This window comes from Myotis lucifugus, unplaced genomic scaffold (genome assembly GCF_000147115.1).
Source record: "Myotis lucifugus unplaced genomic scaffold, Myoluc2.0 scaffold_233, whole genome shotgun sequence".
Classification (NCBI taxonomy): domain Eukaryota; kingdom Metazoa; phylum Chordata; class Mammalia; order Chiroptera; family Vespertilionidae; genus Myotis; species Myotis lucifugus.
This window is the reverse complement of record NW_005871281.1, coordinates 1,543,538-1,563,799: the sequence shown is the minus strand read 5'-3', so window position 1 is coordinate 1,563,799 and position 20,262 is coordinate 1,543,538. Positions and strand designations below refer to the sequence as shown.

Sequence of the window (20,262 nt, the reverse complement as noted above, 5' to 3'; positions counted from 1 at the left end):
TGCGCATGTAGAAAGCTTCTAGTCAGTGTCAACAGTGCGTGACAAATGGCTTTTGGAGCATATGTGGTATAGCAAAAAGTTGACTAAATGGGTTTTAGAATAGGATAAGAGCATGGTTGATCAATATAAATGGCACTAGAAACTCTTCATATGAATTACAAGTGAGAGAGCAGCAAATATGACTAGAAAATTAGAAGCTACGAATGATGGGCTCTTCAAAATCACTTGTTAAATTCATCTCCAACGTTGGGGTCCAAAAAAATTAAGCGGCATCTCATGGAAATATTGAGAAATTCAATGAACATATTTATTTTATTAATGGAAACTCACCAAAATAGTTTTGATATGTTTTGTTCAGCATTTAGACCTACTCATATCCTTATACTGTTTCACACCAACGTTCTTTGATTGTAGTGAGTGATATTACTAAGCAGAGGTATATATATAAATCAAGGAATATTCAGTTTTTGGTTATTACTAAAGAATAATCTCAGTAAATAATCTAAGACAATATTTAGATTAAAATTGCATATTTAATAAACTAGAAAACATGCATTTCAACATATCGACCATATCCAAGGGTGATAGATTAGTGGTTTGTTATTTAATTCACTAAAATGCTCTGAACTAAGGATTGCCATCCCTACTTTCTTGAATAGATGGTTCGGAGAGGTGGTGTGAGTTAGCCCGGCTCCTGCCTCATGGAGCTAGTTAAGTGGTAGAGCGGAGATATGACCGCAGGGCACTAGGGGTCTAAAGGCTATGTTAGTGCCACTCACTCCACCCCTTCCTCTGTAAGGGGAAAGAATAAGAGAGGAAACCAGGGTCTCTTTACCAAGTATACCCAACTTTGATATTTTCTTTTCTATGTAGGGGAATGGGAGGCTCCCTCCCATTCTTAGTGGTGTTGGTGGTGCTAGTGGTGGTTTTTTGTGGTTGTTACTATTCTTCTTGCTGTTAATATCCATCTGTTTTCCCTGTCAAAGGATTCTGGAGACTTTGCCATGTCCCTTTTAAATAAACACAGTAGGAAAATAGTATGTCATATATGAAGTCGGGGTATCTAGGTAATATTTTTTATGCCATGAGTCACAGAGTGTTATGAAGGAACCTGAGTTAGTCATTTGGGTACAGAGTCCAGGTTAGAACCTTGTCTCTCCTAAAATAAGCATGTGAAAATTCAGGATATAACACTAAGTAAAAGAAACTAGTTGTTTCCAAGAAGCTTCCATTTTAGCTAGAAAGAAGGTAAGGGGGGAAATCATGGGTAAGCCAAGAAATGAATAAAACCACTGCAAGCAATTAGAAATGGAATGAAGACCACAAATGATGTGTTGAGATAGAAAACACAACAGTGGAGCACTTGCTTTAAGGAGTGATCTGGAATGGTCTCCTTTCTGAGCTCACTGTTAACCTGAAATTTGAAGATAGGATAAAGAAGGCCTTGCAAAGGATGGAGGAAAGAACAATTCCAGAGGAAGGAAGAGCCGGTGTCAGGATTGTGAGCCAGCAAAATGCAGGATTGGATTGGTGAAGTGAAATAAGGTCAGTGTGGTGGGAGCATAGAATGGCAGAGTGACGGGAGATGTGGTTGGAGAATAGAGGGCTAGAAAAGGGCCAGAGAATGTGTGGACTTACAAACCGTGGTGAGGAGCGTGGGAGCTATTTAAGTGCAGTGGCAAACCACTAATGTCCTTCCAAGCCAGGATGTATTTAATAAGAAAGAAATGCTTTTGCTGGGACATAAAGAATGGATGAATGGGAGAACCAAGTTGAGGAGGAGAGACAAGTCAAGAGACTGTGGACATAATGCAGGTGAGACATGGTGCTGGCCTAGACTATAGTGTTGGAAGCAGAAATTATTCTGTAGTTCTATTTACTACATAAGTAGAGGTAGAATGAATTAAATAAGCCTTCTGAAGACATTGGATGGGAGATTAGAGAAAAAGGAGAAATCAAGGATAATCTTTATATTTCTGGCTATAGAATTAGGTAGATGATACTGCTATTTAAAAAACTGGGAAGACTGAGAGTGGGAAACAATTTTGGATGGTGATAAATTGAGAGTTCTATTGGAGATGCCCATTAGAAAATCAAGTAGAGTTGCTAAACATAAAATATAGTTCAATAAGCTAGTCTAGAGTTGGAATTATCAGCATATATGTGGTGAGAGGTATCAGCATATTGACATCTTTGATGAGATCACTTAGGAAAAGTGTATAGATGGTGCAAAAAGAAGAGCCAGTATTGTGCTTTAAGATAATCAACATTTAGAAATTGGACAGAGAAGGAAGAAGCTTGAAAGTGACAGTGAGGCAGGGATGTAAACCAAGGAGAGATGGGGGTCAAAATCCAGAGGTTAACTGTCCAATAATGCTGAGAAGTTGAGTAGAAAGAAATCTGAGAATTTTTCTCCTTTGGTGACCTACAGGTTATTGATAACTGTGGAAAGGTGCTCTTCTAAAGAGATGTCAACGGGAACTAGGCTGTTGTAGGTAAAGAAGTGGACAAAAAGTGAGAAGATGGAGAAAAACTTGTAGGAAAGTCTTTTCTGAAGGTTGGCCATGAAGAAGACCAGAGAAATGGACTTCAGTTTGAAGGAGGCCGGTTGGTCAAGATAAGATTTCTAATAGAAGGGAAATGGTAGGCCATGCATGGCATGGGCATGGGAAATGATGCTGGAGAAGAGCCTGTGGATCTGAGATATACAGTGGAAAATGTTTTGGGCATGGTTTTCCAGAAGGTGTCTGTGATGGAGTTTCTATTTGAAAAAGTTATTGTCCCCATTTTTTACTCATCAGATCTCAGCCTCCTCATCTGTAAAACAAAGGAGTAGGTTATTTTCAGGCTTCCTTCTGACTTGAATATTCTACAAATTTATTCCTTTAGCCCTGCTATTAAGCAGTGATGAAGAAGGGAGATATATCCTGAGGCTGTTTGCGCTCATATTAAATGGGGAGAACTTGAAGATGAATCTAAAATATATGTAAGTCTATTTTCTCCAAGGGAATATTTTTATGGTTCGTTTATGAAGTCATCTGTATTGTTTTATATGAGAAAACTGTTTGCATCGATTCTTTACATTACTTATCCTCTTGTAGAACTATAACTTTTTTGAAGTTGAGACTGCAACATATTCACATTGCTTTTATTGCTTTTTTTATTTATTGATTTTAGAGAGGGATGGGAGAAAGGAAGGGGGAGACAAAGAAACATCGATTTGTTGTTCTCCCTATTCATGCATTCATTGGTTGCTTCTTGTATGTGCTGTGACCGGAGGTCACACTCACAACCTTGGGGTATTGGGACGACTCTCTTACCAACTGAGCTACCAGCCAGGGCTGTTTTTATTGCTTTAGTCTTATTTTCACTGCTTTTGCCAATTAACCATAAGATTTTGATTCAGTAGGGAGAATTTAGTAAAACAAATTCATTAACAGCAATAAGTATTGTGAAATATATCTATTTCTGACCTATACTAAGTACCATTTTTTGTTTACTATGCTATGATGCTGGAAGGTTTCAGATGAAATTTCCAGAAAGAAGGATTTATAACAGCCAGAGGAATAGCAGTTACAAAGAGTGTGGTTGTTATTTAGGCTGAAATACCTTCTATGTGATCTTTAATATTTGAGTAGAAATTAGCTAACTTATATTTGGCAAGATAATTTTTTAAAGAAAAATCTCATTGCTAAAAATTTAAAGAAAATAAATCTAGTATTTCTTACTAATAGTAAAATACAAACTTAGATATTTAGTTCTTGCTTTCCAAACATTAATTTGTTTGATATGAGTCAAGTTTTCACTGTTTGAAGTCAGCATATGGAAGAGAAGAAATAATTTATTATTATAATAATTTATTATTATTATTACTCCTCCTTAAAATAATGTATTTAAATTCTTTAATAAATGAGATAAAATGTCCATGATTTGGCTAGGTAAGGTTGCTCACCTGATGAATCAATGAGACCTATACACATCCTCATTTTGTTACCAGATTCATCTTCCTCTATTGTATCTGCTTAGCTTACACATCTGCTGAGACCGGCTGTGCCCCCAGTGCCTGCAGTGTACAGGCAGCCTCCTCACACTGGCGTTCGGGATCCTCTGTGATATGGTACCCACCTGCCTCTCTCACACTGCCAAGCCCATAGTCTGTAACTTGGGCTCCAGCTAAGCCAAGTCCCCTGCTGTCCTGCATCCTGGCTCTGTGCTTTCCCCTCCTCCCTGCCTGGGCAGGGTCACTATGGGATGCCCTTCTCCTCCCTTCTATGTGTAAACATTGTCCATGTTTAAGCCCTTGGCTCACCTCCCCTCCTTCCAGAACAGTTACTGCGAAGGCATCAGAATAATCCCTTTACCCTGTAAACTGGCTGGATCCTTTCTCTGCATCTGTAGGACAGTGAAGTGTGGAGCTCCCGCTGTGTGTGTGGAGGGCCCTGAATTCTGATTCGTACATACCATTATGCCATCTTGGTCTTCAGTGTGATAACTAGTATCTCTGAGCCTCAGCTTTCTCATCTGTGAAACAGAGGCAATAATATATGTGTTATAGGGTTTGCTATGATTAAGATGATATGTGAGTCTACAGAGAACAAATTGATGGTTGCCAGATGGGAGGGGGGTTGGGGAGAAGGGTAAAAAAGGTGAAGGGATTATGATGTACAAATTGCCAGTTATAAAAACTGTCACAAGGATGTAAAGTACAACATAGTGACTATAGGCAATAATATTGTAATAACTATGTATGCTGTCAGATGGGTATTAGACGTATTAGGGTGATCACTTCATAAATTATATAAATGTCTAATCACTATGTTGTATACCTGAAACTAATATAATATTGTATGTCAACTGTAATTGAAAAATAAAAAGAATTAAAGAGATTAGAGATTATATCTGAGTCATATATAGCATAGTACTTGGGCCATAATACGTGTCAAAAAATCACAGTTCCATGATTTTTATTAAATGTCATTGTTATCTTCTATTGTGATTTATTTAAACATAATCTCTCCTTAGCCTTGGGCTCTTTGAAGGCATAACCTGAAGTGGGGTTGTCTTTTTGTCCTCAGAGAGCTCAGCAGAGTTTCTAATAAAAAATTAATCTTTATCTTTTTAATACTACAATGATGCTGTCATCTCAGCCCAGTTTCTTTCATCAGATCGACCTGAGCTGGATGAGCTGTCTGTGCATCTTCGTTAATGATGGTGTGACCTCCGCTTCAGCTGTCCTTTAGGTGGCAATGGCTCTGGCCTCCTTTTCTGAAGCGACCGGCTGAGCCTTGGCACTCGTGGCTCTTGGGGAGCATGATGGTTGTGAGGGTTTTCAGGGTGATGGCAGGCATGGTTTCCTTTGGCTGGCTTACACAAGGAACATGTCAGGAGCATGTGTCCACCTGCGTCTAGTCATCAGCAGACAGGTGGACTTTGAAGCTTATCTAGAGAGTTGATGTTGGCTGGATCTACTTGGAGATGCTGCTCTATGTGATTCTGGAAAACCTCTCATGGCTGGAAATCAATTCTTTAGAATCCTGCCTCCCAACCTGGCCATTCTGGTTCTATGGACTTTTGCATTCTGCTGGCGTCATCAGTTCTTCATGCTCCGAAGCAGTGTGTCTGAAGGGACCTCTCATGGAGTCCACCTTATTGCCATTGATTCTGTGTGACTTGTTAGCATTGTTGAATCTTTCTGAGTCTCAGTTTCCTCATCTGGGAAAATGGTACTAGTACTGTCCACCTCTAGGACTATTGGAAGGGATAAAGGATGCAAAAAGTGTTATGTGCTAGAACAACGTGCATATCATAAAGGACCCGATGGGTGTGAATTATTGCTTCCACACGTCCTCGCTTTCCTCACACGGGGCCATCTGAGACATAAGCCTACTCAAACGCACAAGCATATATCGCAAATACAGCTGGCCTTTTTCATTTAAACATCTCTGCTTTTTAAAAACCATAGCATGGCAAACTGCTTTTACAAAGAAGCACATTTTAAAATCTCGTGGATATTTACCACTTTAAGGACTATTGGCGGTGAAAAGCTTCATGTATCTGAAGGAAAAACCTGCATCTTGTTTAAAACATGTATTTGTGAAATCTCAAGGCTCAACTCACAACTTTCTAAAAGTGAGAGGAGAGGTTGAGGGAAATAATGAAAAATATAAGTAGAACACTTTCCAAAAACTCACCCCAAAACTATTGAAAGAAATGCATCAGTGTTTAAAACTAATTTTGAATAACTGGAACATTCTGAACTATTATTATTGATTATTTTGGAAGTCAAAAGTTACATTTTAAAGAGCAAAAAAATACATGAGTGTGACCATCTTTATGATCAAAGTTAATATCTTTAGAAATTGTGATAATTTTATTTTATAGACATTATATATTTCTATGCCTTTTATTTTCCTTTTTACATACAATGTATACATTTTATTAACAGTGAACATCTTCCCCATGGGCCCACCCAGACATCCAGGACCCAGACACAAATGCAGCACAGCCCCTAGCCTCTCGCTCTGACTCCCATAGGCTGAGCATTTGTGAGGTCACAGGGCCTTTCATGTTTCAGATGATCGAGCGGCTCGCCCTGACCATGAATTCCACATGTACCTGTGTGCACTGTCCCTGGAAGCCGGTCATGCCCAGCACCTTGGTGACTTTGGTTGGCTAGATAGGTTGCACACGACTTGTGTTCTTGACAGCTTCGCACGGGTAGGGCGGAAAGCTGTTTACATGCATCTTAAAACACTGCTACTTCTGAATTAGAAGTTTCTGGGATGGTTCTATTGCTATGGATTTTGGTCAACTTCATGCCTAGATTTTCTGAGATCTCTGGAAATAAGTTTGCTTTTTGAAAAAAAAAATCTAACACTTTGTCAAAAGGGTAGTTAAAATTAATACCACATACTTAGGATGGTGGCAGGATACTTTATTACATTAAAATGAAAATTTATTGTTTGGGAAACAGTTTTCCCCCTCGGAGAGGTCGGGGCATTTTATAAAAGTGTTCAAATTTTTAATGAGACTACATAGGCCTCTTATGTTTTCTTCTTTGGGAGTCATAACACAATCTGAGGAAATGAGTTCTTAATTACCAAATAGATTCATATGTGCTCATGTAAAATAAATTTCATTATGCCTTTAACAACTAGTAGACAAGAATTAAATTGAACAAGATTGTGGTTGTGCTTGAAAATAGTGGTGATAACTTTCATAAATGGTGATTCATCCCTATCTTGAACCTACTTACATTGTTAATTTATTGCTTCTAAGTAACAGAGATGCCTGTGAGCCCAGTGTAGGGGGGAGTGGATACAGGGAGAGTACAAATTTAGAAAGTGCTTCTTGCTTTAGTTAATCAGTTTTAGATGATCTAGTCACATGGTCCTTCTTGAAGTATTAACTCCCTTGCTACTACCTCTTCTAAATATATTTTGTTGGGAACATAGTCATGCCTAACCCAGCAATGAGACTCTGTCTCAACTTATCATCGTGAAAATTGGTTGGGAAGATGCTAGATGATAAACAATCAAATTTATCTTTGTTTCTAACGAACTAAGTATATTTTTGTTTACTAAGTATTTATAATGCTTTGGAACTTGGTTTACATGTGCTTGTAAAATACACCTATTTCCATTCATCAGTAAATTTTATGTAATATAGAAAAAAGTTTTAATATATATTTTTCCATTTATTTTCCTCCAAATCCTATGAAATGGTCATTCTTATTCCCATTTGGACAGAAAACAGTTGTGACATTCAGGAAAGTTAGGGGCACACAGAGGGTACATATACGGCTTCATTTTCTACCCTATAGGCTACAGCATGTCAGTGCAGAATTGTATGCATGGGGTGACATGGTCAAGTTTGTGGTTTAGATGGATTCCCCTGGGAGAAATGTGAATGGTCTATTGATGAGATCAAAGACTGGAGCCAAAACCAGTCATCCTTGGCTCTCACTGTGCTATACTGGCCCACATCCGTGCATCGGGCAGGCTGTTAGTTGTTTCTACCTCCCTGGCTTGGCCTTTAAAAAAAAAATCAAATACAAAACTGATTTATTTCTATGCATGAGAGTGAGGATTAGGATACTAGATAAAAAGGAACACAATCTTCTGTCGAAGGGAGAAGAACAAGATTTTTAAGTTGCTTTCTTTGGAACCTACTGCAATGGGAAGACTTGCTGAGATACTTCAGCTGTTAAGTATCTTTACCTAACTCAGTGATGGCGAACTTTTTGAGCTCGGCGTGTCAGCATTTTGAAAAACCCTAACTTAGCTCTGGTGCCGTGTCACATATAGAAATTTTTTTATATTTGCAACCATAGTAAAACAAAGACTTATATGTTTGATATTTATTTTATATATTTAAATGCCATTTAACAAAGAAAAATCAACCAAAAAAATGAGTTCACGTGTCACCTCTGACACGTGTCATAGGTTCACCATCACTGACCTAACTCTTCAGTAGGCATTTCAAAGGGGCCTTCCTGCTGAGCCAGCTCTCTAATTCCTTTTGAAAGCCAAGCTGGTGTTCCAGAAAGCCCTGTTCCTCTTCTGTTTACCCTCGAACTTGCCCATGAAGGGTAAGCGGTCAGTTTATTATTCTCAGAAGCCAAGATCTTTAGGTCTTGCAGGAGCTGGTGTAGCATGTTCTCCAGCTGCAGAGCTTCCTAACTGTTCTCCTTACTTCTACCCTTGCTTTTTCTAACTAAACCCAGCAGTGTGACCCTTTCAAAATGTAAGAGGTATCATATCTCTGCTCTGCTCCTACCTTACTTACCATGGTCCTTCCACTGGTCACACAGTCCCACGTGATTTAGAGATTTCCCTTCCCTCCTGCCCTTCCCCACTTGCTTGTTCACTGGGAACACCAGCCGCCTGGCTCTTTCTTGAACATGCCAGTGATGTGCTCACCTCCAGTCTCTGCCCTGGCTGTTTTGTCTGCTCAAAATACTCAGATGGATATCAACAAAGTATGTTTCCCCACTTCCTCAACTCTCTAATGAAATGTCATCTTCTCAATGAGAAGGGAGCTCACTGTTTAAATTGTGGTCTATTACCTCCCCTGCTTCCGTTTCTTCTTACACTAATTTACTATTTCTTCATTTTATAGTCCTATCACCTTCTAATAAACTATGCAGCTGACTTATTTGTTCTATGTTTTATTGTTTATTGTCTGCCTCTCCCCATTGTAATGTGAATTTCATGAAAAGAGGGATCTTCTTTACCCGTTTGATTCATTGATATATTTTGAGTACCTAAAACAGTGTCTGGCATAAAGTATATTCTCAAAAGTGACTGGCTGAATGAATGAATACATTGCATGTTGAGGGAAGGGAAGAGGGAAGATAATTAGACATAGGTTGTTCGATGAACTATATGAACATGTAGAATGGCTTTTAAAATGTGAAGTTTAAAATAATGCTTTTGCTCATTTTTAGATATTTCTAAGATTCAGGAAGGATCTATAAATTATCCATAAAAAGTAATATGCTTTAACTCAGGCAGTTTAGTCCTCTTTGGTTGTCAGTTCAGGTGGAATCTTTTCCTGTGTATGCACTTTTCTATTTATTTTCCATGATACAAGAGACAAGGGTCCATTTGAAACTGACTTCTGCATCAATTCATATTGATGTGAACTTCTCTGGGATAGATACACAGTGACCCTTGAACAACATGGGTTTGAATTGCATGGGTCCACTTATGCACAGAATTTTTTCAATAAATATACAGTTGGCCCTCCATATCCCTTGATTTTGCATCCCCGGATTCAACCAACCGTGGATCAAAAACCAGTATTTTCTCTCCCTGGATGGGAACCTGCAGGTGCATAGGTCTCGGGGTATGCATTGTTCTATGCCATTTCATATAAGGGATTGGAGCATGTGTAGATTAATATTCACAACCTCAAAGCCTCTTGAATAGATCCTTTCCTGTGATCATTCCAGAGTAAAGTTGAATTAAACAGAAAATATTATTAGAATAATTTATTTACCAAAACTTGCAAAATAAATATATAGCAGTGGGCAAAAGTAGGGTATATTATCAGCCACCTTAAAGATAAATCATAAGTAAGGATATTAAATAATAATAAGACAAATAGCACAAATAAATAGTACAATAAGTTATAAATAACACAAGAATAAGTATGCAACTGTAAACCTACTTTTGCATACCCCTCTGATTACTTACTAATCTTACATCTGTAGCAAGCACTGACAGTTGAGTATGAAATTTGGTTAATAAGTAACTTAAAAGAAAATCTTGAATCAATGCATTGTAATATGATAATTTCTGTTGCAAAATTACACAAAATTTATTCTTATTCTACCAGAATAAAGGTATTCTGCTTTTTTCCTCTTTTAACGTAATTTCAATTTGTGAGTTTGTTTAGATATCTATACATATAAAAGCCAAGTGACCGGAACGACTGGAATGACCGGAATAACCAGTCACTATGACACACACTACGGTGGCCAACCGGCCAGATTGGGGCCCCAATCGGCCCCCCAACCTCTTGTAGCAGCCCCCCCAACCTCCTGCAGCCCCTCCCCCCAGCTGGCTCGGCCCCCGATCGGCCCCCCACACCCCGATTTGGGGCAGGCCCCTCCCCCCAGCCAGCCCAGCCCCCGATCAGCCTCTCCCACCCTGATCGGGGATGGGGCCAGCGGCCAACTTCCCATGGCCCCTCCCCCCGTGTGGCCCGGCCCCCTGGCAAATGTTATATAGAAAGTCCAAACTAAAACTACACTGTTTCTCATTTTTTCTGCTCTGAATCAGAAAACAATTCTCCTTGAACAAATTCCTATTATAATGAAAACAAAGATCATGTTCTAAAAACATATTTATGCTACTCTTTGAAGAAAGCTTCTATGACTGTCCTTCAGATGCATACATTTATAAAAGGAAAAGATAACAGAGAAAAGATAAAAGAAAATAAGAAAAAGAAAGGAGAAGAGGAAGGATACGAGAGAAGGGACAGGGAGGAGAGGGGAAGATAAAGGAATATGTATGTTGCTCCCCAAGTGCCCTATTTTCTATGCATAATAAAGCTAAAAAGAGTTTTAGCCTTGCTTTCTAAACTCAGCAAACTAAAATGTTCTCCTTCATGTATTAATTAAGTTTTCTGATTTTGGAAAAATCCTATTACCCAAATTAAAAGGCTAAGAAAAATGCATTTTCATTTCTTAACTGTTAGGTTGACCAGTTCTTTCATGTGGTAAAATCTGCATTCATAAAGCTGCACATGCTCTTGGGTACATGTGGGGTTGGGGCCCATTGGAGTTCCCCTGTCTGGTTTTAGGAGGAGCTTATGATAACAGCATTGTGAAGCCGTTAGTAACTTAGACAAGCATTTCCCTTGCTTTGGAGCCCTTTGGAAAACCTTTTTGTAAAGTTGCACACATGCAGTGTTTGCAGACTTGAACATCTCTTTTTCGGTAAACTCACCTGCCTTGCAATACTCCCAACCTGCATTTCCCTCTTGTCACTTCACTTCCCCTTAATAGGACAAAACATTCCTTACTATATAAAATAAGGACAATTGTAACTAACAAGACTTCACATCCACCTGCAATTCACGTCTGCAGTTGCCAAATATGTTCTTGTGTCTGTGGATAAACTGTTACTCCAGGGACCTCATTACCTCAGGCCTGGCTGGCATAGCTCAAGTGTCTCCAGAAAGTCAAATGGCCTCGTCTTTGGGTCTTCAGAGGCTTCCTGTCCTTCTCCAATATTTGTCTCACCTTCCAATTCCTGTCTTATTCAGCCATAATGAACCCTGCTACCCACTCTCCACCCACTCTTGGCTGGAAAGATGAAATGTGGCGCACAATTACCAGTATTTATTTTATTTATTTATTTTTTATTTTTTTAATTTTTAAATTTTTTATTGCTTAAAGCATTACAAAGGGTATTACATATGTGTCCTTTTTTTTCCCCCCGCCCTTGACAATACCCCGGCTTCCCCTACCCCCCAGTGTCTTATGTCCATTGGTTATGCTCATATGCATGCATACAAGTCCTTCGGTTGATCTCTTACCCCCCTCCCTCCTGCCCCCCAACCCTCCCCGGCCTTCCCGCTGCAGTTTGACAATCTGTGTGAGGCAGCTCTGCCTCTGTATCTATTATTGTTCAAAAGTTTATAATGGTCTCTATTATCCATGAATGAGTGAGATCATGTGGTATTTTTCCTTCATTGACTGGCTTATTTCACTTAGCATAATGCTCTCCAGTTCCATCCATGCCGTTGCAAATGATAAGAGTTCCTTCTTTTTTACAGCAGCATAGTATTCCATCGTGTAGATGTACCACAGTTTTCTAATCCATTCATCTACTGATGGGCACTTAGGCTGTTTCCAGATCTTAGCTATGGTGAATTGTGCTGCTATGAACATATGGGTGCATATATCCTTTCTGATTGGTGTTTCTGGTTTCTTGGGATATATTTATTTATTTAAATATATTTTATTGATTTCTTACAGAGAGGAAGGGAGAGGGATAGAGAGTTAGAAACATCGATGAGAGAGAAACATCGATCAGCTGCCTCCTGCACACTCCCCACTGGGGATGTGCCTACAACCAAGGTACATGCCCTTGACCGGAATCGAACCTGGGACCCTGAGTCCGCAGGCCGACGCTCTATCCACTGAGCCAAACCGGTTAGGGCACCGGTATTTATTTAGAAGTAGAGGACAATTGGGGCTCAGTGTCTGTGTAGTTACCCTAGTAAGTTTGTGCTCTTTCCCATTAGGTACAATGGTATACTTCTAGCTTGTGCTCCTTTTATGAAATGTGCATTGCATCTCTGACTCACCAGACTTTGGGGCTTTCTGCACCTTCAAGTCAAACCACTTGAGTGTGTCTTACGAAGACACGCCCTCCCTGCACCTGCACCCGGGGTAGAATGGAGAAACACTTTCTTTCTGGACTGTGCCACTGTGGCTCACACAGTGAGGAGAAGGTCACATTTCCAGATATTTCCACTACCCTGCTAAGTATCCAAGGGATTTAACACTTAAAATTCATAATTATGCACAGAGAGTCAGAATGAGAACATTTGGAAAGTGATACAACAAAGTCCAGGTTGAGAGCTCAGATGATTTTGGAGAAAGAAAAAACCCCATGATATGGAATAGACCTCTCAAGTCACCTGACTCAGCAGGGCACTCATAGAAATGATGCCACAAGTAAAGCAACCTCAGCAATTCTTCTCCTTAATTGTAGCATTCCTCGTGCCTCACAGTGCGGTTCTTCACCAGCCCAGGCCCTCAGGAGACATTTGGGGGAATTTAAACCTGCATGTCAAACCTGAGCCACTCAGGTGCGTGTGACTGTCATTGGAGCTAAGAAATCAGCAACCTTTCTTGTAAACCCGAGGGTCATACTATTCAGCTACGTACATCTTTGCTGCCATTGGTTTGATATCCTTACGTTTTTAGCAATTCCATTAGAACAGTATTTACTCCAGGGGACCACATAGTCTCCATGCTGTTTTTAATCCTGTTTTGTATGTTTTGAAGAATAGACTTAATTTCATCCTACATATGAGGTGTGGGATCATTTTGGATATTCTAGTAGTTATCAAAGTTCTCCACCATCAGGAAAGGCAGTAGAGAGCAGGGGTTAAGCAGAAGTTGAAAAAACTCTTTGAGTATGTTACTTAGTATTTATGAACCCAAGTATATTTAATTAGTGATGGTGATAATCTTGACATGCCAAGTTTTTGAGAGTGGTATTAGTACATCAGTGGTAACTTGTGCTGTTACACAACTGTTAGTACCCATCTTCTACATTCTACTGTTGTGGCCAATAAGCATGAAGATGGACATCCATGCCAACTTTGTTCCTAACATTTCTGTTAAATAGTTAAATGGTCCCTTGTACACACAAACCTAACAATTCTAATGCTTTTATGCTCTAAATCATTTGAAAAGATATATGATGTTGGCTTCACTGAACCACATCAAAACATTCCAGAAATGGGTCTTTTATACAATTCTCAGTCCTTCTTTCCTCCTTCCCACCAGCGGCTATGCATGCAAGAAAACAGTTTTGAATTGCTTTCACCTCTTCTTGTCTCTCCCAAGTCTGCATGGTAAATGCATTATTTGTTCATTCTTTAAAGAAAAATGTTGAGTTCTTAGTAAGTGCCAGGCTTTATGAATGTATGCTTGGGAGAGGAGGAAAGAAATGGTGTTATTTACTCACAGTTATATGTACCCCTATATTCATATCAGTGTTATTTATAATAGCTTACATCTGGAAACAGCTCAAGGGCCCATCAGCAGATGAGTGGATAAAAAACTGTAGTACATTTACACAATGGAGTACTATTTGGCTGTGAAAAAGAAGACAGCATGGATGGACCTGGAGAATAATATGCTAAGTGAAATGAGGCAGTAAGAGAAAGACAAATACCATATGATCTCATTAATATGTGGAATCTAATGAACAAAATAAGCTGATGAACAAAATAGAGCCAGAGACATGGATACATGGGACACACTGACAGATGTCAGAGGGAGGTGGGTGGGGCAGATGGGATGAAAGAAGGTGAAGAGAATAGACAAAGAACATACTCATAGCCCATGGATACAGACAACAATGAGGTGATGGGCAGAGGTTGGGGAGAATGGGGTCTTGGTGGAGGGAGATAAAGGGGGTGAAATTGGGAGATATCTGTAATATGTCAACAATAAAAATAAAATATAATTAAAAAACATTTTTTTTGGTTTGTGGAAAATAATGAGTGTGTGATGGAAAGATGATATGTGGGGGCAAGTGAAATAGTGTTTAGTTAGAAAGGAATCATAATAGTCCCAGAAAGAGATTTGAGATGTAATTTGAAGAGAGCAGAACTGGGTCATGTTGGTGAGTTGCAGGTGTAGAGGAGAGAGGGCGAGATGAAGACTTCCTGTTTTCTGGCAAGAGTATCTGGGTGGGTGCTCTTGTGTTCAGTCAGGAGCACTGGAAGATGAGGAGGTCTGTGGGTTAAGTCGTGACTTTGCAAGTATGTTTGAGTCTTATATAAGATATATAAATGGAAATGTCAAATAGGCAACTAGCGGTATGAGTCCTGATCCGAAAGAATTCTGGAGGAGACGAACACTGGAGACTCTATATGCAATAAATAATATTTAACCTAGTTTCTGACAGCATCTAGGATAGAATATAGATTAGGAAGAGGGTGGGCTCCGGGACTGGGCCCAGATGGTCCTCAGCTGTGGTGAAGCAGAGGAGGGCAAGGCAGGAACATGTGACTCAGACTGGCGTGGTGAGGTTGCAGGAAAAGAAGGAGACTGTGCTGTTTCAAAGCCAAGAAAGAGATGCGTGTATTTTAAGAATGACAAATTGGCCGATCAAATTGAAGGCTATTTCGAGGCAGAGAAAGATGATTGGAACATATCCATTGGATTTGGCAACATGCGGTTTGCTTGTGGCCATTGCAAGAGAAGATTTAGTGCAGTGGTTGGGGCAGAGGCCAGGTTGCAGGGACCTGAATAGCTAATGGAAAGTGAAAAAGTGGAGGGGGAGTTTGTTGACATCTCTTTTTGAGAAGTTTGGCTGAGCGGGACAGCAGAGAAAGGGGGTGGTTGGAGGAGGGCATATGGAGTAAAACGTTGTTTTGCTTTAAAAAAAAGTGATACAGTAGAGCAGCATTTATAAACTGAAGTTTGTGAACCATTAGTGTCCTTAAAATAATTTTGGGTTTCAATCGTTATTTAAAAAGTAGCTAGATGAAAAGAGAACATAGAATACTAATCTCATATGGTAAAGATAAGGATTTTATGGAATATATTACTATGCCGTAATTATAAATAGTTACATATTTACACACAAATATTGGATTATAATATAAAATATTTTCCCTAATGTGGATCACAGTCTAAAAAGTTTGGGAGCTGCCACACTAGGAAATACTTGCACGGTGAAGGGGATAATCGAGTGGAAAGGCAGGGACTGATGATACAGGAAAAGGGGAAGACCAAAGGGTAGAGTTCTTGAGCAGGAATGGGGAACTCTTCACTCAATTCTTTTATCTTTTCTCATCCACTCACCCTATGGCTTCCAGAAGCAGTTCTCACCCTGAGCATCAATAAACCAGTCCCATAGTTTTGCAGGGATGTATCCTAGGGTTGAGAGAACTATGCCTTTGTCAACAGCAGCAATGATTTGTCATAGGCACTGTGTTAGGGACTTGTTTTCCCCAAATTCATACGTTTCTATAACTCCCAGTACTTCAATATGTGACTGAATTTGGAGACGGAATTTCTAAAGAGGTAATAAAGTTAAAATTAATCATTATCTAGTATGACTTTTGGATTTAAAAGATGAGACAGTTTGGACATAGACACACACAAAGGGAAGACCACGTGCAGATACAGAGAGAAGACGACCATCTATAAGGCAAGGAGAGAGTCCTCAGAAGAAACCAAGCCTGCCAATACTTGATCTTGGAGTTTGAGCCTCCAGAATTGCGAGAAGATAAATTTCTGTTTTTTTTAAGCCCCTCAGGCAGTGGTATTTTGTTATGGCAGCTGTAGCAGACTGTCTGCTGTCTCATTTGGTGTCTTCTGACTGCTTCTACACTCTGAGGTGTGGAAGAGTCAGATCAGAAATGTCTGGTAGAGGTGAGAAAGCTGAGGTGTAGGGATAAGAAATGACTTACCCAAGGTCAAGAATGAGAATAGCTAGTAAGTGGAAATGAAATTTTGTAAATCTTGCCCGGTGTGTTTTCCATGACAAAGGCTATGTAACAGGACTTCTGAACCTGCTATGCCTATACAGTAGATGTGACTATTTGCTGGTCCATTTGTTAGGACCAAAAGCTACACTTCTCTGCAAATGTAGGTTCTGACATTTTGTGAACTAAGATTAAACATTTAAAAACTTCAGAAAGTCCAAAGATGACATATATTAACATTTAAAATTTATCGCTTTTATGTAGCCCATGAAATTATACAGCCCAATGAACATTTGAAAGTTTTAGCCTCTTAATGAGACGTGATAAAACTTGACCAGTGCGTGGGAAAGAAGAGAGCTGATTTTCTCTAACCTTAATGAGCTATGACATTTCCCCAAACAAGCGCTGGGGACTCTCTCAATAAAGTCATCATCGACCTGTTGTTCCTTTGGTTGCCTGCTGCAAACACACAGAGTCAGTAACGTCAGTAAAGTTGCCATCCATGTTCCTCCATTTATCCGGCCCATTTTCCCTTTACACTGGTGAATAAGATGCGCCTTCAGAACATTCGTGAGTGAATGAAAAGGAAATGTGTGTAGTATGTGGAGAGTGAGTCATGCTTCAGTGTAATGAGCATCCTTATGTATGTCACCTGATGGAAAGGTGTAAGAGTCTTTCCAGGGTACAAACCTAAAGATCAAATTGCTCAGTTGCAAGCCGTGTCTGTGTTTAGCTGTGTAAAGTCAAATAGATCTCCAGTTTATACTCCTCTCTATGATGCATTTGATCCTGTTTCCCCATAATCTATAGCTGATATATTGATTTTTTTACAATCAAGTAAGTATTTTATGACAGCCGGCTATTGTAAGATTGTTACTGATTGACTACTTTTATATGTTTATAGGCCATTGAAGTTTCTTCACACTTCAATTGCCAGTTCATATAATTAGCCCATTTTTTAAAATTTGTCTTCTCTTGCAAATCAATGTGTACATGTTCCTTTTGTTCATTGTATAACATTCCTTTTATTAGTTGTATGGATTGCAAACATATTTTCCCCAGCAGTAAGTTTCTTTTTCTTTGCATGTGACTGGTTTTATCTTAAAAAAGTTTTCAGTATTAATGGGTTCCTAAATGTTTATTTTTTCTTTTATCGTTTTCCTTTTTTTGTGTTTTTATCTTGATCTCATCAATATATTATCTATGTTATACTCTTAAAATTTATATGTTTATTTATCTAATTTAAGTTATTAATCCAACATAAATTTATTTCTTTTTTTTATTGTTTGGAGAGAAGTAGAGATCTGATTTTTTCCCTTTCTCCATATGGATAGCCAGTTATTCCTGCACCATTCTTTGAATAGTCTATCTTTTGCTCACAAATTTGTAGCCTATTATATTTGAAGTCACAGAGAAACATGAATTTATTTTAAAGATATTTACAGTATTCTGTTACTTTGCTTTATTTGTCTATCCTTTCAGCTGTGTACACTGTTTAATCTCTGTAGCTTTATAGTAATACCTGATAAAAGTTAAAATATGTCACCTCTTCTTCTTTTATTTTAAAATTGCCTTGACGGATATTGACCTGTAACTCACCCATATATATTTTAGCATGAAGTTTTACATTGCATGAAAACACTGATACACTGATAGGATTTTGATTGAAATTGCTTTGAATTTATAGGTTATGTATGGCCTTTCTGGATTTCAGGTATATTAACATGATATATTTCTCATTTATTTGTTTTCTTTTATGACATTTAGTAAATTATATTATTTTACTGTAACATCTTTTACATGTTTCTTAGTTTAGTGCTATTATTATTAATTTATCTTTACTATGTAGTTTGGAAGGTCAGGAAAAGACATTGAACTTTACTTAGATGACAAAAGTGAGAGGCAGGCAAAGTGCTCCAAAGAGCGTGATAGCTGTTGTAAACAGAGTTGTTCTAAAAGAGTGTTCAATGAAAAGCTAAATGCTATGTAAGTTAGCTAAGCATACTAATGCAAAAATATAAAAATCATTGAGGGAAACAAATGCCTATTGAGTACCCCATCTGTAAGATAGTTTATATATCACTGAGTTTTTCCCTGGTCAGTGAGGGGGATGAAACCTAACGAAGGCAAGGGCCAAGGCACTCAGCACAAAGCCACTCAGGTGATGGCTGCTTGTGTTTTGCCTCATCCACAGTCCTGCCACCCAGTGTCCCATCATCCTTGTTCTGGATCCGTCTCTGGTCGTCCCTTTATTTTGACTTCCATTTCCCTCTGCAATCGTGAAGAACAACATTTAATAAATCACAAAAAGCATTCATGATTTAAAAAATAATCGGACACACTAACATCGCCAAGAATAATCCAAGGCAGTATTGGCTCTGTGAGCATTTTGGCAAGCTGATGGTTTTAAGGCAACCTCTTAAGCAGTTTCCAATGTAAGGCACGTGCTTGCCTCGCCCTGTCTCCTGACGAAGAGGAGCCCATGGGAAGCTCTGTGTGTCAGCCCCACACATGAAATGCTGCAGCCTGAAGTTTTCTTCTTCAGGTTCAAGTATGAAGTTGATTTTGAAATTTACTGGTTTAGGTTGGATGTGCTACCACTCCCAGATGTATCAACTATGCATTTTCTCTAAAAGCCATATTACTATGTTGCCTTTACTCATCAGTGATACTTGAATAGAAGGAAGTAATAAAATATTAATATCCATTTATTCATATGAGGAACAGTAATGTAGAAATTTCTGAGATGTAAAGTGAGATGTATTGATTCTAAAAATAAGAAAACTGGAATGACAAGCCTGCACAAGCTGGGGTTCTCCATCACCCGAGGTGCGCCTGCGCTGTATCCTGCCCCTAAGATAGAAGACGAGGCTCTGTCTTTTTATTTCCCCTCGAAATCAGATGCAGGGTTCTTCGGGTCTTTAGGGACTTCAGGAAGTCAAGCATTTTACCAAACACATGTGTTTGGTGTGTGAACAGAGGCCTAGTGGGCTGGAAGGCTCTGTGTGCAGAGATTTGGGTCCTATTCTGACATCTTCCACCAAAGCCCATCTTCACTCAGGCCCTGGCAGGTGGGACGGCCCCTTCTGTGCATGGTAGAGGCTCATCACACTGAGGGAAGCTGGTCCAGTTGGCCAGTGTGCAGCAGTTCACAAGAAAATGCATATTCTCCTAATAGGGTCTTATTAGGAATTTAGAAAGGGGAGCTCCATCTTTCTAGGGGACAGTATTGTGCATTGATGAAGGGGAGTGATGAAGTGCGGGTCCGACTGTGCAGCCCACCGAGGCCTCTTTTGAACATTTTCTTGGTGGAGGACCAATGACAACCCATTTACTAGGGAGGCCCAGAGACACAGGGCAGAGTAAGCACAGCAAGAATCTTAATTCTGACCCAGTCATACCACCAGTTGCTATGAGCTGTCCTGTTTTTGGACTTTTTTCATTGATCATCAAGAGAAGGAGAAGCTATGCTTGTTTGTTTTCTCTCTGCCATGGAGAAGTACAGACAACAGGGCTCAGCCAGGTGAGGTCTGAGGTGTAGGGTGGCTCCGCCCACACTACTGGGCGTCC

The 20,262-nt window shown here is 39.3% G+C and overlaps 1 protein-coding gene across 1 annotated transcript in view; it reads left to right on the top strand.

Moving 5' to 3' along the window:
• NRG3 (neuregulin 3) overlaps positions 1-20,262 on the top strand; it is a 1,013,555-nt gene that overhangs the window by 114,033 nt on the left and 879,260 nt on the right. The window lies entirely within an intron of this gene.